Source organism: Anolis carolinensis, unplaced genomic scaffold (genome assembly GCF_035594765.1).
Source record: "Anolis carolinensis isolate JA03-04 unplaced genomic scaffold, rAnoCar3.1.pri scaffold_8, whole genome shotgun sequence".
Classification (NCBI taxonomy): Eukaryota; Metazoa; Chordata; class Lepidosauria; order Squamata; family Dactyloidae; genus Anolis; species Anolis carolinensis.
In genome coordinates, this window is record NW_026943819.1 from 17399563 (window position 1) to 17425807 (window position 26245).

The 26245-nt window shown below is 41.4% G+C and overlaps 1 long non-coding RNA gene across 1 annotated transcript; it reads right to left on the bottom strand.

Annotated features, from left to right (window-relative positions):
• Positions 1-9037: 9037 nt before the first annotated feature.
• LOC134293541 (uncharacterized) lies at positions 9038-15895 on the bottom strand. The gene is made up of 4 exons (XR_010000496.1): positions 15414-15895; positions 15223-15336; positions 12543-12677; positions 9038-9669 (listed from the first exon to the last, which is right to left on the bottom strand). It is a non-coding gene; the product is annotated as an uncharacterized LOC134293541 (long non-coding RNA).
• Positions 15896-26245: the final 10350 nt, after the last annotated feature.

Genomic DNA, 26245 nt, shown 5'->3' on the forward strand with positions numbered 1-26245 from the left:
TTTTTGGGGATGTCTTATTTTCGGGGAAACAGGGTAGTAATATTTTTTAAAAATTGAGTTTATATCCAATGGTATGTCTGCTGGAATTGTTTCAAGCACATATGCATAGAATTTCTTTCATGCTTTTAAGGCTTTGCTTGTTGAGTCAGGATTAGGCCCACTGACTTCAATAGACCTTCCTCAAAATCAAATGTGCATACGCATACAGTGGGACATATTATTTGTAAATATCAGTTGTATTGTGTTGTATATGTGACTGGGCAAAATTGCTTCCATGTTCTTCTGTCCAGCATGACCACTGAGGAATTCTGGGAGCTATAGACCAAAAAGTAACTCTTGCAAATTTCAGTTGAAAGCCTCAACTCTGGAGATTGACTCTGTTGGGACAAATCACGTCTATGTTCCTCCTCCCTGCTTTCTGGACTGCTGTAGCCCCATTTGTTGCAGCTGGAGTGCTCTAAGGAAAAAGATTGAGGAATTAGGCACAAGAATGGCTTCTGTACCTTTAAAAGGATATTTCAGCATGGAAGAGCATGTGGTGATAGAGATGAATACACTAATGCAAACAGTTTTTTAAAACTATCAAATATAGAAGAGGGTTTTTCAGCAGGTCAAACATTTCAGCAGACATAATACTTTTTCCCCTTGTGCTGGTCAGCAGTTCAGCCAGCACAAGGGTTTAGCCCATTGTGCCACCACGTTTCCTGTGGTTTACATAAACACAATAGATATCCCAACAATGAGACTTGGGCATCTCCAGATTTGTATACATTAGCCGGTTTAGCCCATTTCCTGTCCCAAAGGCATGACATTAAGCAAGACAGATTTATAGCTTTGAAGTTCCAGTTATACTTTAAGCCCTCCTTGATGGATTGTCACCTTGACGTGGTGAGGGGGCTTGCGTGTTCCAATGAACCTGCGGGCACAACCACGGGAGTCACACACTCCCAGGAGTGGCCACGGGGAGGATCCAGACCAAGAACAATCCGAAGACCCAAAAACCTCAACGGCGGAGCAGGTGGAGGATAACATGGTACATATTACAACGGCTGCAAAGTCAGAAGAAGGCTGCAACACACTGAGAAGCCACTCTCGTTGTGTTAATCACACCACTGCTGGGACCTCAATCTGTGAAGACTGTGTGTTGACCGGCCGTGCACCGACCTCCACACATTAAAAAAAAATCACGCACAGGTGTCTTCCAAGAAATGGAGGACCATCATCCTCGAACTACGAGGGATCGCCTAAGTAAGTATACTTTAAGGGTTTGATTTCATTCAATATGAATTATATTGATGAAGGTATATTGGGTAAATATATTACTTGTATTGGAAACAATATATTGAATGTAATCATATTAGAAATAGGAATAGGAAAAATGTAATCACAAGCAGATTGTATGCCTATAGTCCCAAAATACACTCTGCCTGGCAAATAACCGTCTCCCCATAAGCAGAGACCAAAGTTCACCCTAAGTGCCAGAGATATATGTTAAGTGTCAACAAGAATAGATAAGCTAATGGACAAAAGACAAATTAAGGCTTTTGGGATGTCAAGATAAGACCTGGCACCATGTAGGAGTGCTAATGACTCCCTGACAAGCTAAGATAGGGAGGAATTCCTTAATTAATGAGAACCCCTGAAAGCCTAGATAGGAATTCCTTAGATAAGGCCTAATGGAGGGTCAGAGGTCTTGAAAGTAGCCTATATTTTAGGAAAATGCAAAAGTAGCTTTTAGTAAAGTGCAAAGTAAGACTTTTTTGACACTAATTGGTGATGGATAATGCCTATATGACGTAGGTAGATGGAGGAAAAAAGGTTATATAAAAACCTGTATTTCTTTGTTCCGTACCTTCGCTTTCCTGATTACAGGAGAAGGTCCTTCTTATTGATTATTCTCTCTGGCCACTGAGAATAAACGTCTTTTTTCTACAGCCACCGGAACTCTCTTTGTCTCATTACCTCAAACCTTTGTCTGCCATTTCAATATAATTTCATAAAACTGGATTTCATACACAAGAAGAAGCATAACTGGCCAGACATTTCTGCAGTTGAGGTGGACCGGCATTTCGGGATTGCAAAATTGGTAAAAAGGAAAAATAAAACACATTCATATTTTATTTATCCCAGATTGTTTGTGTTTAATTGGTACAAGATAAGAGGAGAGAAGAAAAATGGCAACAGCCAAGTCAAGTCCTGAGTGTGTGTCTTCCAAGCATTTGTTGTTCCAAGTTCCTTTCCTCTTCATATCTGAAACTACAGATTGCAATAATCTGTGTAACAGCAAGCGATCTGATGCCACATGGAGTAAACTCCATTTTGTAAATCACTGCAGTCCTGCATGCAGCCATGTTCCGAAAGGACCACCTTCTTGCCTAAAAACAGAAAATATCACAATAAACAAAATAGTTGCATGATAGTATATAAATTACTGATCTCAGATTCCAAAAGGAAACGTTGCTCTGCATCCTAGTCTCAGAACAGCAAAAGCAAGACTGCTACATCTTCAGTATGATATATTTTCAAATGTTTACACATGACTGTCATGTCACCTCTTAACCTTCTCTTCTCCAAGCTAAATGTCCCTAGTTCCCTCAGGCCCCTTCCACATCGCTGTATAAAACCCCACATTTTCTACTTTGAACTGGAATATAAGGCAGTGTGGACTCAGATAACCCAGTTCAAAGCAGATATTGTGGATTATCTGCTTGATATTCTGGGTTATATGGCGGAGCTAGGCTTTCAGACCTTTTAAAATTTTGGTTATGCATCTCTAGACTTGTTCAGCTTGTCAGTATCTTTCCTGAATTGTGTTGCCCAGAATTGGGCACAATATTCCAGGCGAGGTTTGATCAAAACAGAATAGAGTAGTGCTATGACTTTACTCAATCTACTATTGATGTAGCATAGAATTGTATCTCCTTTTTTAGCTGCTTCATCTCATGTTGACTCGTGTTCCGCTTGTTGTCTACTGAGGACCCATCTATACTGATCATTTAATACTTTTTCAGCACATCTGTAAAGTACAACTATACTGACCAATGTGGAATTTCAAAGTGAAGCATGCTGCATCAGCGCTAGCCCAGCACAGTTCGTTTCTCTCGGGACAACTCTTGGTTGCAGTTGCTCTATTACACTGGAGACACCAGATAGCATTGACTATATAAAAATAAAGATTATTATTATTATTATTATTATTTTATTATGACACAGCAAACAAGATAGATATGCTGGATTTCATATCACAAAATCACAAGTCGAACACTTCCCAAGTGTCTAGTACTGTGTGATGTTTTTTCGGATGATGCGTGCAGATCCCAGCAGGGTGGCCTTTTGCAGTTGGCAAATTATTATTATTATTATTATTATTATTATTATTATTATTATTGACTACAGAACAAGGAATGGAAAGACAAGGGGGAAGGATGCAGAGAAGAAAAGGAAGGAAGATAAAGAATTACATGAGAAAACTCTGAGGCCAACTGGATGGCCCATGAGGTCTCTTCCAACTCTATGATTCTATGATTCTATGAGATATATATATATATATATATATATATACACACACACACACACACACACACACACACACACACACATGCACATACATATGTGTGTGTTTATGTATTGACTATCCTGTATCAATAGTAATGTTTGAGATAGATTATTTTTATGTGTCACGAGCGACTTGAGAAACTGCAAGTCACCTCTGGTGTGAGAAAATTGGCCGTCTGCAAGGATGTTGCCCAGGGAATGCACGGATGCTTTATATTTTTACCATCCCTGTGGAAGGTTTCCTGTGGAGCTGGAGCTGACAGAGGGAGCTCATCCCCGCTCTCCCCGGGTTGGATTCGAACCAGCAACCTTCAGGTCAGCAACCCAACCTTCAGGTCAGCAGTACTGCCGGCACAAGGGTTTAACCTAGTGTTCATGTGGCCCACCCTTGGTTTTATTGTTCTTTTGATTTTGCTTAATGTAGTGTATATTATCTTTTATTGTATTGTTTAATGTGTTATGATGTGTTGTTTTATTTATATTCTGTGATATTGTATTGTTCTGGGCATGGCCCCATGTAAGCCGCCCCGAGTCCCTGTTGGGGAGATGGTGGCGCGGTATAAATAAAAATTATTATTATTATTATTATTATTATTATTATTATTATTATTATTATTATTAACCCACTGTGCCACTGGAGGCTTTGAGATAGAAAACACATGCTGAAAAGAGGCATGTTTTTAGTTCATTAAAAATAGTATATTAGTACAGTATAAGATTAACAGAGCTAAATTCAGTTGAAATTTTCATCTAGAGTAGATTGGCTGAAGAATTTGGATTCCTATAACTGTTAATATTTAGCAATTGAAATAGGTTGATAACATGCATGTATTTGTGTTGTTGAAGGCTTTCATGGCCGGGATCACATGGTTGTTGTATGTCTTTCGGGCTGTGTGGCCATGTTCCAGAAGTATTCTCTCCTGACGTTTTGCCCACATCTATGGCAGGCATCCTCAGAGGCTGTGTGGCCACACCCTTGCCTAGTTTATCCACGCCACACAGCCTCTGAGGATGCCTGCCATAGATGTGGGTGAAACGTCAGGAGGTAATACTTCTGGAACATAGCCACACAGCCCGAAAGACATACAACAACCATGCATGTATTTTTTTAACAAATCAGCATTCTCAATATCATTACGTGTTTTATTACTAGGTAGTAAAGGTTTTCCCCTGACGTTAAGTCCAGTCGTGACCGACTCTGGGGGTTGGTGCTCATCTCCATTTCTAAGCCAAAGAGCCGGCGTTGTCCGTAGACACCTCCAAGGTCATGTGGCCGGCATGACTGCATGGAGCGCCGTTACCTTCCTGCCGGAGCGGTACCTATTGATCTACTCACATTGGCATGTTTTCGAACTGCTAGGTTGGCAGGAGCTGGGGCTAACAGCAGGCGCTCATTCCGCTCCCGGGATTTGAACCTGGGACCTTTCGGTCTGCAATTTCAGCAACTCAGCGCTTTAACACACTGAGCCACCACCAGGGGCCCCGTTTCATTACTAACCAGCATTTATAAAATGTTAAAATCCTCAAAAGTGAGATATTGGCCCCACCTACTGCCATATGGTCAGTGTATACCAAGTATGGGTAAACTTCAGCCCTCCAGGTGTTTTGGACTTCAACTCCTACAATTCCTAGCCAATTTACCCCTCTCTCTTTGTTTCCCAAACAATTTACTCCCCACACACACCAACGTGTGTATTTGAAACATGTTTGGCTCTTCCGGTTTTCCTTTAGAGACTTACCAGTGGGTAGGCTAAGAAGTAGCCACAGTCCATAAATGCAAAGTTTGTCCATCTCCACGTCCTGTTGCATTATTTCTACAATGCATAGATTTCTTAGTTGGCACAGAAATCACTGTGTTTTCCTGCAAAGTTAATGAATTCTGAACTTTGTTATTGGACTAGGTGTCGGTAGTAAATAAATATCCCATAATGGGATAATTTGGAATGTGTTCAGATAAGAACCAGCTACACTAGGCTCCTCACCTACTCCCAGTACACGGTGGTGGACACATAGTGTGCTACTACCCTCGCATCCTTATGTTGAACTAAAAAAGTTAACAGGTGGAACTCTGATAATATCAATGTCTGTTGGCAAACAAATACCATGAATTTCAATTTGCCCAGTGAGCAAATTGCTATATTTTTTGTACTTTCTCATTTACAACTTTTGCTGGTATGACCACACTCTGGAGGACCCTTCCAGACCGGCCCTATCTATATATATAAAAGAGTTATGGCATCACGGCAGTGGACAAGACAACAAAAGTAAACACCCCACAACCTTGAAAATTGACAGCACAACCATGCCACAACCATGAGGATCCATGCCTCTAGGTTGATACAACAAAAAGAAAAGAAAAATAAAGTCCTAATTAGAGGGAGAGGAATAATTGTTTTTATCCAATTGCTGCCAGTTAGAAGGCTAAGCTCCGCTCACTTGGTCTCCTAGCAACCCCCTCAGCCCAGGGGACCCTTTATCTTAACTGCCACCAATTCCTCAATACTTTATTTCCCATACCACCATACTTCACCACAGCAACGCGTGGCCGGGCACAGCTAGTATCCCATAATCTGATCTCAAGTTTTCTGTTTGTCCCAGATTATCTGTCAGTGTGGACTCATATAATCCAGTTTAAAGCAGAAAACCTGGGATCAAATCCTGGGATATAGGGCCTGTCTGGAAGTTGTGCCCCAGTCTTCATAAGTGAAATGTTAGAAGATGATAGCAGACTCTGTCACATCTTTAGAAGAAATCAAACTATGGAAGGAGGAAGAGATTCCAGAGGATGATGCTTGGATGATAAAGGTGCTTGACATAAGAAATATGGACAAGACTGACTTTTCTACTAGCAAAAAATAAAGGAATCCCAATTAAAGAAACAAATTGGAATAAAGTGATGGAAGAACAAAAACAGACTGAGAAGAAAAGAAAAGTAGAAGGGGAAAAATGGGATAGAAGAAGAGAGAAGGAAAGATAACTCCAACAGAAGGGAAAAATCAAAAAAGAAGAAAAGGAGAATAGAATTAAAAGAGGTTTAGGAATGGGAAAAAATAGGTGAACCACCCTGATGAAACTGCCGAGAAGTCTTTTTTTAAAAAAAATTATTTTCTTTCTTTCTCTCTTTCCCTCTTCATGTTTTTTCTTTTCTTTTTTCATTTCTTGCTTTCCCCTCCCTCTTATTTATTTATTTATTTATTTACAGTATTTATATTCCGCCCTTCTTTCTCACCCCAAAGGGGACTCAGGGCGGATTACAATGAACACATATATGGCAAACATTCAATGCCAACAGACAAACAACATATATAGACAGACACAGAGGCATTTAACATTTTTTTCCAGCTTCACGATTCCGGCCACAGGGGGAGCTGTTGCTTCACTGTCCACTAGTGGCTGTACTTCCTCATTCCTTTCCTCGTGTTTTGCTGGCAGTTTTTATGATGTTGTAAATTAGTTAAATTAGCCTCCCGCATAAAGCGTACCTAAATTTCCCTACTTGACAGATGCAACTGTCTTTCGGGGCTGCATAGGTCAACAGCAAGCCAGGCTATTTAATGGTCGGGGGCTTAACCCGACCTGGGCTTCGAACTCATGACCTCTTGGTCAGTAGTGATTTATTGCAGCTGGTTACTAGCCAGCTACGCCACAGCCCAGCCCTTTATTTTCTCTCCCATGCTGGGAAGATACTTTTAATGATTTGTAAAACCAATACAGATTATTTTATATTAAAAAAATCTTTAGAAGAAATCATAAATAAGGATAACAGGTAGCGCTGTCTCTTATGATAACTATTATCCTCTATTATTTTCTTGTTTCTATGATTATTCTCACTCTATTACAGTGGTTCCCAACCTGTGATTTGTGGACCACCAGTGGTCCACAAGAACCAAAATATGGTCTGCCGCATGACTATTACTACTACCGATAATAACACAGCTCAACCAAAAAAAAGTTTTCTTGGTATCATCATTTTAGGCCTGTTCCTGAGGTTATTTGGGGTGCTGATTCAGAAAATTGCATTGGATAGACCACATCACTTCTAGATTATTAAATATTATTTTTTGTGGGTGAGCAGATGGTGACTATTGGATGGCATATGTCAATGATGGGCAACCTTTTGCACTTGGTGTGTCAAAATTCACCAAAAAACCTAGCATGACTTGAGGGGTGTGTCACTTCGAGAAAAAAAACCATAATTTCACAATATATATAGTTTAAATAACAAAAATATATAATTGCAATATATAACTGTATTTAATAAATCAAAAACTATTTACTACCATTATTTTCATGTACAACAATCTATGGTACCTCTTGCAATTTCCACGCTGATTTCTCTTTATTGTAGTTTCAATGCAGTCATGAATAATGAATAATATAATAATAATATAATAGTAATAATATAATAGTATACTACAATAATAATTGAATTATAATAGAATGATTTTGTGTGTGTGTGTGTGTGTGTAATGTGCATAATTTCCATGGAGTAATCAACAAAACCACTGGACCAAATCACACCAAATTTGGCCACAAAAGACATTAGTCATCCAATCAATCTGCATGCGGTAGCGTGTCAGCAAAAATGGCTAGGCGTGTCAGTGCTGACACGCATGTCATAGGTTGGCCACGCGTGTCATAGGTTGTACCCACTCGTCCTCTTCGTTCATCTGGTAGGGCCCTTCTATCACTCCTGCCACCATCCCAAGCTCGATTGGCGGGGACAAGGGAGCGGGCCTTTTCTATTGTTGCTCCCCGGATCTGGAATTCCCTTCCGGAGGAGATCCGGCAAGCACCCACTCTGGCTTCCCTCAAAAAGCTGCTTAAAACCTGGCTCTTCCGCTGCGCCTTTGGATAACCAAGCCCATAGCTAAAGTAGTTGCACAGGCCATCTCTTTGACTTGAAACACTGCACCTTATTCCTCTGTCCCAAAGCATCTGAGAATATTACATTGCACTTTAGTTCTAGTGGCCCCTCCAGGCCACCCTTTCCTCCATCCCAGTGGGTTTTTTCTTCTTCTTCTGTGATTCATATGCTATTTGAGTGATTATACTGCTCCTGTTTATGTGATTGTCTTAGTCAATTGTTATGTGGGGTTTTTTTATAGCGTTTTATAGTGTTTTTGGTGTTTTATTGTACAATGTTTTATGCTGATTTTATATTGGAAACCGCCCTGAGTCCCTTTTGGGAGAGAGGGTGGGATACAAATAAACTTTTACTTACTTACTTACTTGGCCATCACTGGTATATGTTCTGTATCAGAAACTAGACCTGACGTGGTTTATCCAATGCAATTTTCTGAATCAGCACCCCAAATAATCAAACCGAATCTAAAGTTGACCAAAAACTGATTTGTAACCCCTTTGGTACTAATTTTGAAGAGTGGTCCTTGTTCAAGTGATCCCTGGTCAAAAAACGTTGGGAACCACTAACGTAGGCTGGATTTCATTACTCAGAAAATAAAATAGTTCATGCCTTGAATGACTTGAGAAAAAGATTTTTATTCCAAATTGATGGTTTCAGACTCAGTTGAAGCACAGTTTTGCAGCCCACAACATGAGGAGAGAAGCAGAGGCATGGAGTCATTTCGAGGGATTATCATGCTTCTCCTTTCCATGCACAGATACATGGGAACAGATACTGGCGAGAAAACCAGCCATTACGAATTGGTGCTGTTTTCTGTGGAAAAGCCTTCTACTCAGAAGTGATCAGTGGTTTGAATTAGATAGTTGTACTATAAGCATATATATCTGGGGGGGGGGGGGAATAAAACGATTCTTCCTCCATCCTCTCACATTTGGTTTCAAAGATTTTGTTTTGATTCTGACTACAAAATATGTGGAAAAGAATACAGTACATTGCTCATTTGGGCTGATTACATTGTCTACATATTCTTCTTGCAGTGGAATAAAAGTGAGAGGAGCAAAAGCAGCACAATGCTTCTGATGTCTTGGCAGCCAGAACTTTCATGTTCCATGCTCATCTGCTCTTCCAAACTCATTCATTGCAATAGTCAGTGAAACAGCAAGTGAGCTCTAGTTGTGTTTTTTGATGTGTTTTTATGCTAACGCAATTCAATAAGCAACCCGCTTCAGACTGGAACAGAACCCTTCCTGGAAAAAGAAAAGAAAAAAGACACTGATGACAGGATTGTTGTATGTGTCAAACATGTGGTTCTCTCTCTTCCAATTACCTCCTTCTCTTTCAATCGCTTGTAATCTCTTGATCTCTTTTATATTTCATAGGGGCATGCTGAAATTGTATAGCTAATTCTCCAGACGACAAGAGCAGAATTCAAAACGATCTTAGCAGATTAGAGAGATGATTGGCCAAAACTAACAAAATGAAGTTCAACAGGGACAAATACAAGATACTTCACTTAGGCATTAAAAAATGAAATGTAAAGATACAGAATGGGGGACGCCTGGCTCAACAGCAGTACGTGTGAAAATGATCTTGGAGTCCTCGTGGGAACAAGTCAAACATCAACCTACAATGTGATGTGGCGGCAAAAAAAAACCAATGCGATTTTGACCTGCATAAATAGGAGTATAGTGTTGAGATCCAGGGAAGTCATGCTAGCCCTGTATTCTGCCTTAGTCAGACCATATCTGGAATACTGTGTAATTCTGGGCACCACAATTTAAGGGAGATATTGACAAGCTGAAATGTGTCCAGAGGAGGGCAACTAAAATGATCAAGGGTCTAAAGAACAAGCTCTATGAGGAGCGGCTTAAAGAGCTGGGCATGTTTAGCCTGCAGAAGAGAAGGCTGAGAGGAGACATGATGAAGGCCGTGTATCAAGATGTGAAGGAAAGTCATATGGAGGAAATAGCAAACTTGTTTTCTTCTGCCTTGGAGACTTGGACATGGAGCAATGGCTTCAAACTACAGGAAAGGAGATTCCACCTGAACATTAGGAAGACCTTCCTCACAGTGAGAGCTGTTCGACAGTGGAACTCTCTCCCCCGGAGTGTGGTTGAGGCTCCTTCTTTGGAGGCTTTTAAGCAGAGGCTGGATGGCCATCTGTCAGGGGTGCTTTGAATGTGATTTTCCTGCTTCTTGGCAGGGGGTTGGACTGGATGACCTACGAGGTCTCTTCCAACTCTTTGATTCTATGATTCTGTAATATTGTGCAGAGTTTGATTCCATTTTAATGCTCACCTTTTTATGTTTTAGTTGTGTTGCTAAAGATGAGAATTGGTGACATTATTAATGATAATGATGATGGGCAGAATTCTATTTGAGATTTATGTACATGTAGCCATCTTACTTATAGTGCTACAAAGTGAGTCCCATTGCATGCCCAAGTGGAATGGTAAGGGATTTGAGGATGGGGAAATGGGGCAGTTCAAAGTTATGTATGTATACTTGCAATATTAAAATTAAAAGGGAATATCGAAACAAACAGATTTTTGGAAAATATGGAGAAAATTTATTGAGTATATTTTTAATGAGAGAAAGGGTTATAAGCCAGCAACAGAGACAAAGAAATTTTGGACTTGTGAAACAGTATGAGTTGGTTGGTCCTGGTGAAGGGGGCACAAAATAAGGGGAAGGGAAGAGGGGGAAAAGGTATAACAATAATAACGATAATAATAATAATAATAATAATAATAATAAGAAGAAGAAGAAGAAGAAGAAGAAGAAGAAGAAAGAAAGAAAGAAAGAAAGAAAGAAAGAAAGAAAGAAAGAAAGAAAGAAAGAAAATTGTACAGACAGACTACAAACAGAGGCACAACTATGTGGCCCAAATGATTCATTGGAACTTATGCCTCAAGTACCACCTCCCAGCAGCAAAGAACTGGTGGGATCACAAACCTGCAAAAGTATTGGAAAATGAACACGCAAAGATACTGTGGGACTTCCGAATCCAGACTGACAAAGTTCTGGAACACACGACACCAGACATCGCAGTTGTGGAAAAGAAAAAGGTTTGGATCATTGATGTCGCCATCCCAGGTGACAGTCGCATTGATGAAAAACAACAGGAAAAACTCAGCCGCTATCAGGACCTCAAGATTGAACTTCAAAGACTCTGGCAGAAACCAGTGCAGGTGGTCCCGGTGGTGATGGGCACACTGGGTGCCGTGCCGAAAGATCTCAGCCGGCATTTGGAAACAATAGACATTGACAAAATTACGATCTGCCAGCTGCAAAAGGCCACCCTGCTGGGATCTGCGCGCATCATCCGAAAATACATCACACAGTCCTAGACACTTGGGAAGTGTTCGACTTGTGATTTTGTGATACGAAATCCAGCATTGTCTATCTTTGCTGTGTCATACAACGTAGTTGTGTCAATAATAATAATAATAATAATAATAATAATAATAATAATAATAATAAATAAAACATGTATAAGTAGATAAAAGGGTGTAGTAGAGAGATTATGTAGTAAAGTAATGGAAAAGTCTAAAACTGATAAGAAATACGCATAAAGATGTTTTGATTCTGATTTTTCTTTATTGTTGGATTGCATACAATGTGATATGTCTGGGATACTGTAAAATGAGGAAAGAATGTGTACTTATACATTTTGAATTCTAAATAATAATAATATTGATAATAAAACATGTATAGGTAGATGAAGGGTGTGTAGTGGAGAGATGTATAGTGATGTTGTAATGGAAAAGTTAAAAGACTGATGGGAAATATGGGGATGTTCTTGATTTTTTTCTTTTTATGTCGGATTGTATGCAATGTGATGTGTTTGAGATATTGTAGATAATGAGGAAAATGTGAGCTTGTACATTTGGATTGATAAATTAATAAAAACAATTTTTTTAAAAAAAGTTATGTATGCCCTCAACATGCCCACAATCACTGATCACTGTCCCCATCTCATTGCAGAAGCCCTTTTGGATTATTACACATCCTGAAATAGTTTCCTTGTCTAAAAACAGATTTCCATGCAATAAGGTCCTCAGATGCCAGTTTAGAAGCTCCCTCCCTCCGGTCAGTTCAAAGCTGGTTGCATATTTACCAAGGAAGACATTGTTGTAGTACTGCTTCTTAATGTAGCATCCTTCTTTTTCACCTGCCCAACAGAATTCATGATTCGCAGGACATATCTCTAATAAATTTAATTTATCACATTCGTGGCACCAGATGGCATTTGCTGCAAACAGATTCGGGAGGGGGTGGATTTGGAAGGAAAGAAAGAATTTGTCAGGAAGAATAGAACACATGATATCAACCCAAAGCAATGGCAGTATCAGTAAAGAGCAGAGTTGTTGTATATAATAAATAAATAAAAATAATAAAATTTTATTTATACCCCGCCACCATCTCCCCGTGGGGACTCGGGGCGGCTTACATGGGGCAGAGGCCCAAACAACATAGAACAAAACATAGGCAACATAATACAAATCACACTATAAAAAGATAAAACAATAATACAATATATCAATTAAAACAAAAATACGGGATAAAAAATTGCATTTAAAACACATCAATGGTATCCATTCTACTTTGAAATAAGGCCCACTAAATTCACATAACCGAGCAGAGCATTGCATTCTTTAAGTATCACTCAATTTCCCTTAAATCAGTCATATAAAACCTACTTGGAGAGAATGCTCATTTGGTATACATATTTTTAAGAACATATCAAGAGTACTTATGCTTGAAAATATATTCTTTAAAGCAGTGGTTCCCAACATGGGGTCTGTGGACCACCAGTGGTCCGCAAGAACTACGTACACATAACTTTATTACGGTCCATGGACCCACAGCTGTTAAGTGAATAACATACAAGAGTTTACAGAACTATAATATTATCTGTGGCTTCACCGTAGAATCATAGAATCATAGAATTATAGAATAGTAGAGTTGGAAGAGACCTAATGGGCCATCCAGTCCAACCCTCTGCCAAGAAGCAGGAAATCGCATTCAAAGCACCCCGACAGATGGCCATCCAGCCTCTGTTTAAAACCCTCCAAAGAAGGAGCCTCCACCACCGTTACTACACCATTGCAATGACATTGACAGGTCTCGCAAAACCCTCATATAGTGCCAAGGCAATGGGGATGTCGGGAAGGGAGAGGCTGACTACCCACAAAAGGCACAACAAGCCTCCTGACTGCTGCTTCTCCTCCTCCTCCTCCTCCCTCTTCCTGAGTGCCTGGAAGCAGGAGCGCCTTGGTGTCTTCATTTTTGGGGGTTATTTGAGGCGCTCATTCAGAAAATTGCACTGGATAGACCCCATCAGCTCTAGATTATTAAACATAGTTATCTGTGGGTAAAGAAATGGTGACTACTGGATGGCATACGTTCTATATCAGAAACTAGAGCTGATGTGGTCTATCCAATGCAGCTTTCTGAATCAGCACCCTAGATAACCAAACTGAATCTAAAGTAGACTAAAAATTGATTCATAACCCTTTTGGTACTAATATTGGAGAGTGATCCCTGGTCAAAGTGGTCCCTGGTCAAAAAAAAAAAAAGGTTGGGAATTACTGCTTTAAAGTAATTAGACTTATATTCCAAATATTCCCCAGAGAGAATGCCTTTCAAAAATAGTAATGTATAGTTTTTTTAAATGTCTGTTACACTCTAAAAGAGAAATTATCCATAAAATTATAACTGTAGTGTAATGTAAATAAAGCTTCTTTATTGAGTGAATGAAACATTTAAAATTACAGTAGAGTCTCACTTATCCAACGTAAACGGGCCGGCAGAATGTTGGATAAGCGAATATGTTGGATAATAAGGAGAGATTAAGGAAAAGCCTATTAAACATTGAATTAGGTTATGATTTTACAAATTAAGCACCAAAACATTATGTTATACAACAAATTTGACAGAAAAAGTACCTCAATACACAGTAATGCTATGTAGTAATTACTGTATTTATGAATTTAGCACCAAAATATCACGATGTATTGAAAACATTGACTACAAAAATGCATTGGATAATCCAGAACGTTGGATAAGCGAGTGTTGGATAAGTGAGACTCTACTGTACTTGCTTCCATGATCCTGTTTGCATTTGTAAGCAAAGAAAATTGCCCATGATCAGTCCAACAACATTTAGTTAGGTAACTCATGTGTAACTCTTTGAGATAAGTGGCTGATTTATTATAATAATAATCAGTGTGTTAAAGCACTGAGCTGCTGAACTTGCAGACCAAAAGGTCCCAGGTTCAAATCCGGGGAGCGGAGTGAGTGCCCACTGTTAGCCCCAGATTCTGCCAAACTAGCAGTTCGAAAACATGCAAATGTGAGTAGATCAATAGGTACCACTCCAGCGGGAAGGTAATGGCATTCCATGCAGTCATGCCGGCCACATGACCTTGGAGGTGTCTACGGACAACGCTGGCTCTTCGCCTTAGAAATGGAGATGAGCACCAATCCCCAGAGTCAGACATGACTGGACTTAACGTCAGGGGAAACCTTTACCTTTACCTTGGTACAATAATAATTTTGTATATTAAGTCAACACCCCCTTCCCCGCACACACATTAAAGATGCATAATTTCAATAGATATAAGATACAATAAACTTTACTTGAATTAGGATAAATATTGTTACACAAAGACACAAGAAAATACCACTTATAATCAATGTGTAAAAAATGCATGTAACTGATCTACACTGTGCTTAGATTTTGGTTTGAGATTTGGAGCTCCATTTCCTCTTCCGGTTTTCCTGTAAGGACTTACCAGTGGAAATACTAAGCAGCATCCATAGCCCACAAGCCAGATGTATTTTCATCTCTGCCGGTTGTTTAAAACATAAGTATAAGAAGGTTTTCAAGCTGAGTTTGATGTTGGTCTCTGTGAAGTTAAAATAATAAACTTTACCAGTCGTAATAACAACAAAAGGCACAACAGTGGATGTTTAGAAACCTTACCTGTACTAATTGTCACTTCTCACCAAAAATGAGGACAGATCCTGCAAACTTCTAGGCAGTGACAACACAATGTACATAATTCAAGAAATGAGATGTTGCAAACTTTCATGTCCTCCACCATATCTTCCTATTAGCAGCCCAGCTCTTTCTGAATCTTTGCCAAAGCTTTCATGTAGGAACAAGAAATTACTGTTATAATCGGACTGGGAAGCCATTATAATAAAAAATTAACTCTTCTAAGAGGCTCCACATTTTTCCTAGCACGTTGTGATGGTCACACAGTGGAGTGTTGCTCCCATAGACTCTGATGTACCTTTGTCTATGTTTCTCTTCCCCAGATGAAGCTTCTTAAACCACGCAAAATGTGGTATTCTTTAGAACCTTGTGACTGTCGAAGGGCCCCAGAATGTACTCAAAGCCCTCAGACTCCAGGCAATTTCCTATGTAAAACTGGACAAAATATTCCAAAATCATAGCATTTGGCTTCTCCTAGCCCAGGGGTCCCATTTACCTGGCCCCCGCCCTCAGTTTTAGACTTAGGCTCGCTCAAAGTCTTAAATGAAGGCACAACAACAACAATAATCCTACTTGATTATCTCATTGGCCAGAAGCAGGCTCACACTTCCCACTGAAATCCTGATAAGTTTACAGTGTGTTAGTTAAAATTATTTTTATTTTTAAATATTGTATTGTTCTTTCATTTACTAATATTGTAAATGAAATATTGTAAATGAATGATATGGTAATAATATAATATATTGCGTATACATAAAATATTGATAATATTATAATGTAATACAATATAATATTTATTTATTTATTACAGTATTTCTACCCCACCCTTCTCACCCAATAGGGGACTCAGGGCGGCTAATAATAATACAATATAATAATATTGTGCCGTCCGCCGGACAATAAAAAACTATAAAACTGAAACGTGCTGTCCTTTATCCGGGCGAACTGCAAATCCCTATAAGCTGTCCTATAGATATTGAACGACTGAGTCTGGATAACTTCAAAAAAGAATGTTTATTCATACAAGGTTGTAAACCTGGCACAGATCTTAAAGTTGCAGAAAATGAAACAAATTTCTATAGGTTTTAGTCACAGAATTATCCCTGGTTCCAGAAGGCAAAAGTGATTATAAAACCACTATACCCTAATCACGCTGCCTATATTAGAAGGAGAAACTCTTTCCTTCCCTATCTTTACAGCAAAGATTAGTTCTAGAAGCGATGGAATAACTTTGCTCCTCTAACTAGATTTCCTATTCCAGATCAATATAATTCAATACTTATCTAATTTGGATAGGCTTAGATTGGCCTGGTTTTGAGGATGATTTGTCCCAGTTAGCCTTGCACAGCTCCAGCACGTTGGAAGACAATAGCCAGAATGAAGCTCCAAAATGGAGACTAGACCCTGGTAAAAAGGGCGGTCCTAAGATGTTGCACTCTTTGACCAATCACTGCAAAGAAAACTGCAGCCAGCTATTGCAGATTCCAAGCCACTTTTCCTAGGCTTTTGCAGCCAGAGGCTCAAACAAAATGCAAAGGAGGGAAAACAAACAAACGACCAATAGGTAAGGCAAACCATCGTCCTGGGGGACGGAACACTCCCCGCTAAATTCCCAGGATGTGGGAATTTACCAATCAAAAACATACAAACACCTTTGTATACACAACAATACAACAGTATAAAACTTTAAACATCTCCAATAAGCAACACGAGGTCACTAATTGGTCTGTCCAGGACAGACATTTTGTCCTTACTATGAGTCTTTACTTGAACTTTTCTAACCTTACCGTCAGGGCAAGGAAAGGTCTTTAGTATAATGCCCATAGGCCAGGCATAGCGGGGCAAGTCTTTGTCCTTTGGCAACACAAGGTTTCCCACCTTGGCATTGTCCTTTGGGGTTTGCCAGAGTCTTCTGGTTGGAAGCTGGCTTAAGTATTCGGCCTTCCACCTCTTCCAGAAGTGGTTGGCTAAGGTCTGCACATGCAAAATTGGTGCCACAGTCCGACCAAATTGACTTAATTGGCCCTCTGAGGGCTATGAACCTTTTCAATGCGTTTATGAATGATGAAGTGTCCATTCCCTCTGCAACCTCTATATAGACAGTTCGTTTTGACAAACAAGTAAACAAACCCGCCCATCTTTTGTTATTTACAACACCACCCCTGGTTTTCCTAGTGACAACCTCCCAAGGACCAAACACATCGATTCCCACATGGGAAAAGGGTGGGTCTGTCAAAGTCCTATCCTGAGGTAGTTCTGCCATCAACTGACTTTGACAGTTTCGTCTGAGTCGCCGACATTTGACACATTTGAAAATACAACTGTTGACCAACCTTTTGGCATTAACTACCCACAGACCTTCATTTCTAAGGGCTGCCTCAGTTAGAGTTCTACCCTGATGATGGATCTTCTCATGGTAGTGACGAACCAACAACAAAGCAATATGGCTATTGGGGGGTACAATGATGGGGTTCTTTATACACACTTTGAGTTTAGCCTTAGCTAACCTCCCTCCCACTCTTAAAATGCCCTCCTTGTCTAGAAATGGGTTTAACTCACGCAAGAAACTCCGGCTGGGGGTGTCAAGCCCTTGTTCTAACCTGGCTGTTTCTTGACTAAACTCATGCCTCTGAACTGACCTGAGTATTACTCCCTTAGCCTTCAGCATGTCCTGAACTTGCAAAGGCTGACTATCTTTGCAGACTAAGCGATGTATAAGCCTAGCTACTGCTCTAAGAAGACTGTGCCACTCCGAAAAACATTCAAAACGGTGTGGTTCCAGGCAAGATCTTTGGCCCATCTTGATTTCTGTGGTTGATTTGCAGGCTTTCACCTCTGCACTTCGTGAGACTTGAGCATTCATAATGTCCGAAAACCTTTGCTCATCTTTCGAGAGCGCTGTGGCTTCGTCTCTCTCAGAGACTTTGAAGATGGAGGAATACTCTGGAGTTATTGCTTGGCAGTAGACCGAGATATGACTTAGGCAACTGCGCACAAGTGTAGGACGTCCACCTTTAAGCACCTGTGCTTGATTGGAGTCCAACGACGATGGTGGGTGCATCTTGTTTATGCACACTGGGCCTATGACTGTCCAGCCTAATGGCAATTGTTGTGCGATAGGTGCACCTGGAGGTCCTTTAACTTGGTCGTTCACACAGAACAAGCTCGGGCAGTCCGAGCCAAGCAAAAGGGCAATGTCCACATCTGGCCGAAAGGCTGGTATAGCATTCTTTAACCGTCGCAAATGTGGATGAGCCTCCACAACTTCTCTGGTGACAATCTGCCTTTTGTTCCGGGGAATAGAGGAACACTCAATCAGGTCTGGCAACTTGAACTGTCTCTTCTGGTCGCAAGAGGAGACAACGAAGCCAGATGCTATGCGACCCTGCAACTTCTTTTTTCCTGCACATGTAGTCATAGTGTAGTCGACCATCTTGGTTTTAAGGTCAAACATGCGGAAGAACTCTGGAGTAGCCAGGGAGGCGTCGCTCTGTGAATCCAGGGCCACATAGAGTCTCTTTCTAAGCCAAGGGCTCTTGGCTGGATATACATCCGCTAGGCAGATAGGATGACAAACTCTGTACTGGTGCGAGTCAGAACACAGCTCTGTACAGGCGACTGCTGAAACTTCCACCTGCATCTCTGGTGCGGCTGGCTTGTCGGTGTCTTCGACTGCTGACTTTTCTTTTGGTGAAGCGTTCTCTTTGGGGTGGGAGATGATATTGGAGTTGTGCATTGCGGTGCAATGCTTGAGGCTGTTGCATTTCTCACACTTGATGTTTTCTTTGCAGTTGGATGCAAAGTGTGGAGTTGCTCCACAGCATCTAAAGCAGATTCCCTGCTTTTGAACTAGCTGTTGCCTTTCTTTGTATGTCTTTCTACTAAACTCCCTGCAGTTGGCCAAGCTGTGAGGCTTTTGGTGAATAGGGCAAAGCAACTCCTTTACCTCCGACCTGGGTTCGTCAGTCTTGTGTTGAGTTTCGACTGCCTTTACGCTGACAGGTCTATTGGCCTCTCTAGGTGGTTTCTTGTCCACTTCAGGTGCCTTCTCTGGCTGGGTCCCTTGGTATAAGGTGGGGAGGCCCGTCTGTGGATCATTCCTTTCTCTGGCTGCCCTGGTGATGAACTGGACCAAATGAGAAAATGGAGGGTATGCCTGGGAGTGGGCCTCCTTGTAGTTGAAGACCTCCTGTCCCCAGCGTTCTTGCAAAGTGAAGGGCAGCTTGGTCAAGATCTGCCTCTGGGACAGGTGCTGATCGAGGCACTTCAAACCGGGCAGTTCTGGATTCTCCTTGGCCGACTCTAATTCCGCAAGGAGATCGCTGAGGTCCCACAAGAGTTTGAAGTCTTTGAGTTTTAAAGCTGGGAACCTTTGGAGCTTGTCCATAAGAGATGCTTCAATCTCTGTGCTGGCCCCATACCTCTGCTGCAACCTGGCCCAGGCCTTTTCCAGGGCTTTGTCGGGATCGGCTACGTGGGCTGCGTAGATCTTCTTAACTTGTGAGGATGAGGCTGGGCCCAACCATGCAGCCAGAAGAGTCAGTTCTTCCTCAGGCAATAACTTTAAGTCTCTGATTGCTCTCTGGAAGGTGGCCTTCCAGAGAAGAAATTCCTCAGGCTTGTCCGAAAACCTTTCGACACCCTTGTCCTTAAGATCTCTTCTGGGGCTTCTGATGATGGAGACAAGCTGGGACTCTGGCGTCGAAGGGAACAATTGAGGAGTTTGCTGTTGTGGAGTGGACTCCCACCGTGTACCTTGCGTCAACCTTTGGCCTCTTGGAGGGATGACATCGACCACTGACGAATCGATGGTTCCCTGTGCAGCTGTCTGTAGGGGCCAACTAGCGCTCGGCCTTGAGGCCCTGATTGACTGACCTAGGGTTTTAGCAGGAGGCACAGGTAGCTCGAGCAAGGGTGAGCTCCCCGCTATGACGCTCTGCTCTGCAGGAAACTCAAAAGTGACTTTGGGACCCTGCTCTGGGTAAGGAGAGAAGTCTCCCTGTTCCTCATCCGAAAACTGGCTGTTCATGCTGCCAAGGTGCGCAAACACTTTGGCAGAAGGATCCTGTATTGGTAACTGGCTTACATTTTCTTCTGTGAGTGGCTCAATTAGGGCCTTGGCCAAAGTCTCAGCCCTTACCCTTTTGGCTGCGGCATCCATCTTTATTCTAAGCATCTCTATACGAGCCTGTTCTATTTGCATTTCGCTTTGTCTACGGGCCTGTTCTATTTGCATTTCGCTTTGTCTACGGGCCTGTTCTATTTGCAGTCGTTGCTCTTCTTCTTTAAAGGGAAGGGTGAGATCAGCTGCCTTAGCATCAGCCTCCGCCCCCGCTACCTTGCTCTTTAGCTCCAGACGTGCAGCCTCCTTAATGTGCAAGGCAGCTAGGGAAGAGATGGCACTCCCAGCAGCAGAAGACTTGCTAGAGTGGCTGTGTTTAGACGATGCACGCTCCCTTAGTTTAGATACCTGACTAGAGCGGTTGGACTTAAGACTAAGTGCCACAGCAGGTGATTTTAAAAGATTGGTCTCATGGCTGCATAAGGAAGCTAGGATTGCCCTCACCCTATTTTCTTTCTCATTAGTGTCAGCTAAAACACTCACTATTTCTAACTCTGAATCCTTGGCGTTAATGCGCTCGAGGACCTGGACTATCTTAGACACCAAACCCCTCCAAAGACCGAAGGTCTCTTCAAGGTCTGTCTGTAATATGGATGGCACCCTTGTAATACCCAAGCTCTCTATTCTGCCCATTAATGTTACAATGCGCTCCCATGCCGAACCTAACCTCACATGGAGGAGCTCCTTTTCATCTATTAGATGGGCTAGCATCTTGGCTGAAGGGTGCTTTATCCTTTGGGGCCTTTCATTCCTAATTTCAGCCTCAGAAGGAGATATACCATTTGTATCATCTTGAAATTGCATAGACATTATGTATTCTTAATAGCAAGTAAATTTACAACAAAGGCAAATGCAATATACCTGCAAGTAAATTTACAATAAAAGCAAATTCAATATATAATACAATTCACAGCACTTAACCATAGCAATATATATCACTAAGTAACTATACTTTACAAAGATAGTGACCTTTGGCGCCAGACTTTGGTGGGCAAGCTGCAAAATGTCAACTGACAGCAACTTGCCACTTGATACCTCCCTTGCCCGAGTGACGTAAACTGCCAAAATGGCGACTTCGCCAAATTTTCAAGCACCTCGTGCTCTGCGGCTCGAGGCCTGCCGCCGAAGGAGCACCGAGGCTGGCTTTGGAAAGGAGGAGAGAAGAGACGCCTCCTCCCCGCTGTGAAGGGAGGTCACCACCGCAGGTCGATGAAGCAGGTCACCACCGCAGGACGATGAGGCAGGTCACCACCGCAGGACGATGAGGCAGGTCACCACCGCAGGACGATGAGGCAGGTCACCGCCGCAGGTCAATGAGGCAGGTCACCACCGCAGGACGATGAGGCAGGTCACCACCGCAGGACGATGAGGCAGGTCACCACCGCAGGACGATGAGGCAGGTCACCACCGCCGGACCATGAGGCAGGTCACCACCGCAGGACGATGAGGCAGGTCACCACCGCCGGACCATGAGGCAGGTCGAAGCCGGCCGAGTGCTCCGGCCGAACTCGCAGCAGCGTTGCCAGGCCTGTCCAGGTTCTAGCCTGGTTCTGGTGGGCTTCACGCCTCAGAGCCAGCCAAAGAACTGTCGCTGGTGCTCCGCGGCTCGAGGTCTACCGCCGAGGGAGCCCTGGACGTTGCTGGGAACTGCACAGCCTGTGCAAACCCAGAAAGCCACTGGGCCACGTGCGCACACGCGAGCCAAATAGCAAGGAAATAGAGCCCCACTATTTGATTCCTTCAGGTCTGAGAGCGGGCTCCACTGCCTCAGACGCTGGTAGAGTCTTTAGGTATGCAGACTGAGCTCAGGCGGAAAAGCCGCAGCCTATACTAAAACTTCCTAAACTATAAAAAACTATAAAGCCGTGCAAGCTAGCTGAAGCGGAAAAACCGCTGATCGACCTCAAAACTGTGCCGTCCGCCGGACAATAAAAAACTATAAAACTGAAACGTGCTGTCCTTTATCCGGGCGAACTGCAAATCCCTATAAGCTGTCCTATAGATATTGAACGACTGAGTCTGGATAACTTCAAAAAAGAATGTTTATTCATACAAGGTTGTAAACCTGGCACAGATCTTAAAGTTGCAGAAAATGAAACAAATTTCTATAGGTTTTAGTCACAGAATTATCCCTGGTTCCAGAAGGCAAAAGTGATTATAAAACCACTATACCCTAATCACGCTGCCTATATTAGAAGGAGAAACTCTTTCCTTCCCTATCTTTACAGCAAAGATTAGTTCTAGAAGCGATGGAATAACTTTGCTCCTCTAACTAGATTTCCTATTCCAGATCAATATAATTCAATACTTATCTAATTTGGATAGGCTTAGATTGGCCTGGTTTTGAGGATGATTTGTCCCAGTTAGCCTTGCACAGCTCCAGCACGTTGGAAGACAATAGCCAGAATGAAGCTCCAAAATGGAGACTAGACCCTGGTAAAAAGGGCGGTCCTAAGATGTTGCACTCTTTGACCAATCACTGCAAAGAAAACTGCAGCCAGCTATTGCAGATTCCAAGCCACTTTTCCTAGGCTTTTGCAGCCAGAGGCTCAAACAAAATGCAAAGGAGGGAAAACAAACAAACGACCAATAGGTAAGGCAAACCATCGTCCTGGGGGACGGAACAAATATTGTATAATGTAATAATATTAATTATGTATTATATATTAAATGTAATGTTACTAATAATATTACGGTATAATGGTATAGTACAATATAGTAATATATAATGCTAATATTGTGCTATGCTAATAATATAATATATTGTATGTACAGTAGAGTCTCACTTATCCAACACTCACTTATCCAACGTTCTGGATTATCCAACGCTTTTTTGTAGTCAATGTTTTCAATACATCGTGATATTTTGGTGCCAAGTTAGTAAATACAGTAATTTCTACATAGCATTACTGTGTATTGAACTACGTTTTCTGTCAAATTTGTGGTATAACATAATGTTTTGGTGCTTAATTTGTAAAAGCATAACCTAATTTGATGTTTAATAGTCGTTTCCTTAATCTTTCCTTATTATCCAACATATTCACTTATCCAACGTTCTGCTGGCCCGTTTACGTTGGATAAGCGAGACTCTACTGTACATACAACTTGTAAGCCGCTCTGAGTCCCCTTTGGGATGAGAGAGGGTGGGGTATAAATGTAGTAAATACTGTAAATAAATAAATGTTGAGGTTTTTTTTTTTTTGCACTATAAATAAGACATGTGCTGTGAGCATAGGAATTTGTTCTTTTTTTTTTTTCAAATGATATTTCGGCCCCTCAGTAATCTGAGGGACCATGAATGGGCCCTCCACTTCAAAAGTTTGAGGACCCCTGTCCTAGCCCTCCAAAACCTTCCAAACCTTCCAAACGCACAGACAAAAAGTAAAAATTGCCCCCAAAACAGCAGCTGGAAGTGATCTTGCATCGCTTCAAGTGTCAAGAGACATATTGTTAGACAAATGGAATGGCAACATAGCTCTCATCTCTGCACAGTTGTCCACCTGGCGTCATCAACTTCAGCCTCTAGCTGAGTCACAAACCTTTTGGATAGTGTCAGGTTGTTGTAAACACAGCAACCCTCCCCCCCCCCCCTCAAATGATTTATAGTTCACTAAGGGCACCAGAATAAAACAAATTATTTTCTTTCCTTTCTCTGCTGAACTTCCATGACTCCAGCGAATAGAAGACATGCAGACTGACCAGCAGTCACAACCACCCCCTAAAGTTCATTGCTAATGTTTATATTCCCTCTCTTAAAAGTCTGCAGATATGCGCTGATACATACCAGCACATGTTTGAATCAGATCTGCAACAGCAAATCTCATCCAAAGATTATCCTTTCCCAACCCTTTGATAAAATTTATCATTTTCTGGTAACAACTTGTTTATCTTGTATCCTTTACTCTCGGCTCTATTCCTATATGTACCAAATTGATATCAAATATATGTATCAGCTCTATGATTTCTGCAAAGCAAGCCACAAGAGTCTTTACCTTCCTGATCACTGAGGAATTTCCTGGACATCTGGGGCTGGGCAAAATTGCCAGACCAAGATATCAATCAAGGTCCAATGTGTACAGGTAGGGATCAGCAGGTGGTCTCTGCTCTAGATCTGATAATAATAATAATAATAATAATAATAATAATAATAATAATAATAATAATAAGGAACTTATGCCTCAAGTACCACCTCCCAGCAGCAAAGAACTGGTGGGATCACAAACCTGCAAAAGTATTGGAAAATGAGCACGTAAAGATACTGTGGGACTTCCGAATCCAGACTGACAAAGTTCTGGAACACAACACACCAGACATCACAGTTGTGGAAAAGAAAAAGGTTTGGATCACTGATGTCGCCATCCCAAGTGACAGTCGCATTGACGAAAAACAACAGGAAAAACTCAGCCGCTATCAGGACCTCAAGATTGAACTTCAAAGACTCTGGCAGAAACCAGTGCAGGTGGTCCCAGTGGTGATCGGCACATTGGGTGCTGTGCCAAAAGATCTCAGCCGGCATTTGGAAACAATAGACATTGACAAAATCACGATCTGCCAACTGCAAAAAGCCACCCTGCTGGGATCTGCGCGCATCATCCGAAAATACATCACACAGTCCTAGACACTTGGGAAGTGTTCGACTTGTGATTTAGTGAAACGAAATACAGCATATCTATCTTGTTTGCTGTGTCATAATAAAATAATAATAATAATAATAATAATAATAATAATAATAATAATAATTTAATACATCACACAGTCCTAGACACTTGGGAAGTGTTCAACTTGTGATTTTGTGATATGAAATCCAGCATATCTATCTTGTTTGCTGTGTCATAAAATAATAATAATAATAATAATAATAATAATAATAATAATAATAATAATAATAATAATTTTATTTTTATACCCTGCCTCCATCTCCCCGAAGGGACTCGGGGCAGCTTACATGGGGCCAAGCCCAGATAGTTACAAACAGTGTAAAAGACACGACAATGTAAAAACAAATCTATAAAACATATTAAAATCACATTTATAATAAAACATAGATAACAACCTGAGAAAGCTCATAAAAATGAACTGGGCCAGGAGAAAGTGCATGTAGTAAGGAATGTAAACTGGAGGAGAGGTAAATAACCCAGGACTATTATCATAAAAAAAATCGGTCTGAGAGATGGCTGGCTGCAGAAACAGACACCTTAAAATGTGTACACTCATTTGAATTCCTTTATTTGACACCCAAGGCTTGATTACAGAAGATCACCACATTTTTTTTCAAGATCCCTCATCCTTGATTTTTCCCCAGTACATGTCCTCATCACCGAGGATTCACAATATACATCCAAGTATGGACCCTGATAGAAGAGATCACCAACCTTTGTTTCAGTGACATTTGACTATCATAACCCCACCTTTATCACCCAAAACTTTATCACCCAGCGAATCAGAGGGTGAGCCCAGACGAGCCCCTTCTCTCAGCCAATCCGAGGAGGGAGCGGGAAGTTTGAATGGAAATTGAACTGCTTAAATATCCATGCTGTCTGCATTTATGTTTATGCTTGTCCATTTTGGTGCTAGCCATACTTGCATCCTTTTCTAGCCGGATCGTAATTAAAAACTCTTTGGCTGTCTTCATCTGGTGCGGTCTTTAATCTGAACCATTGGGCTATTAGCTTAATGCTTGCCAGGCCGGACCCTC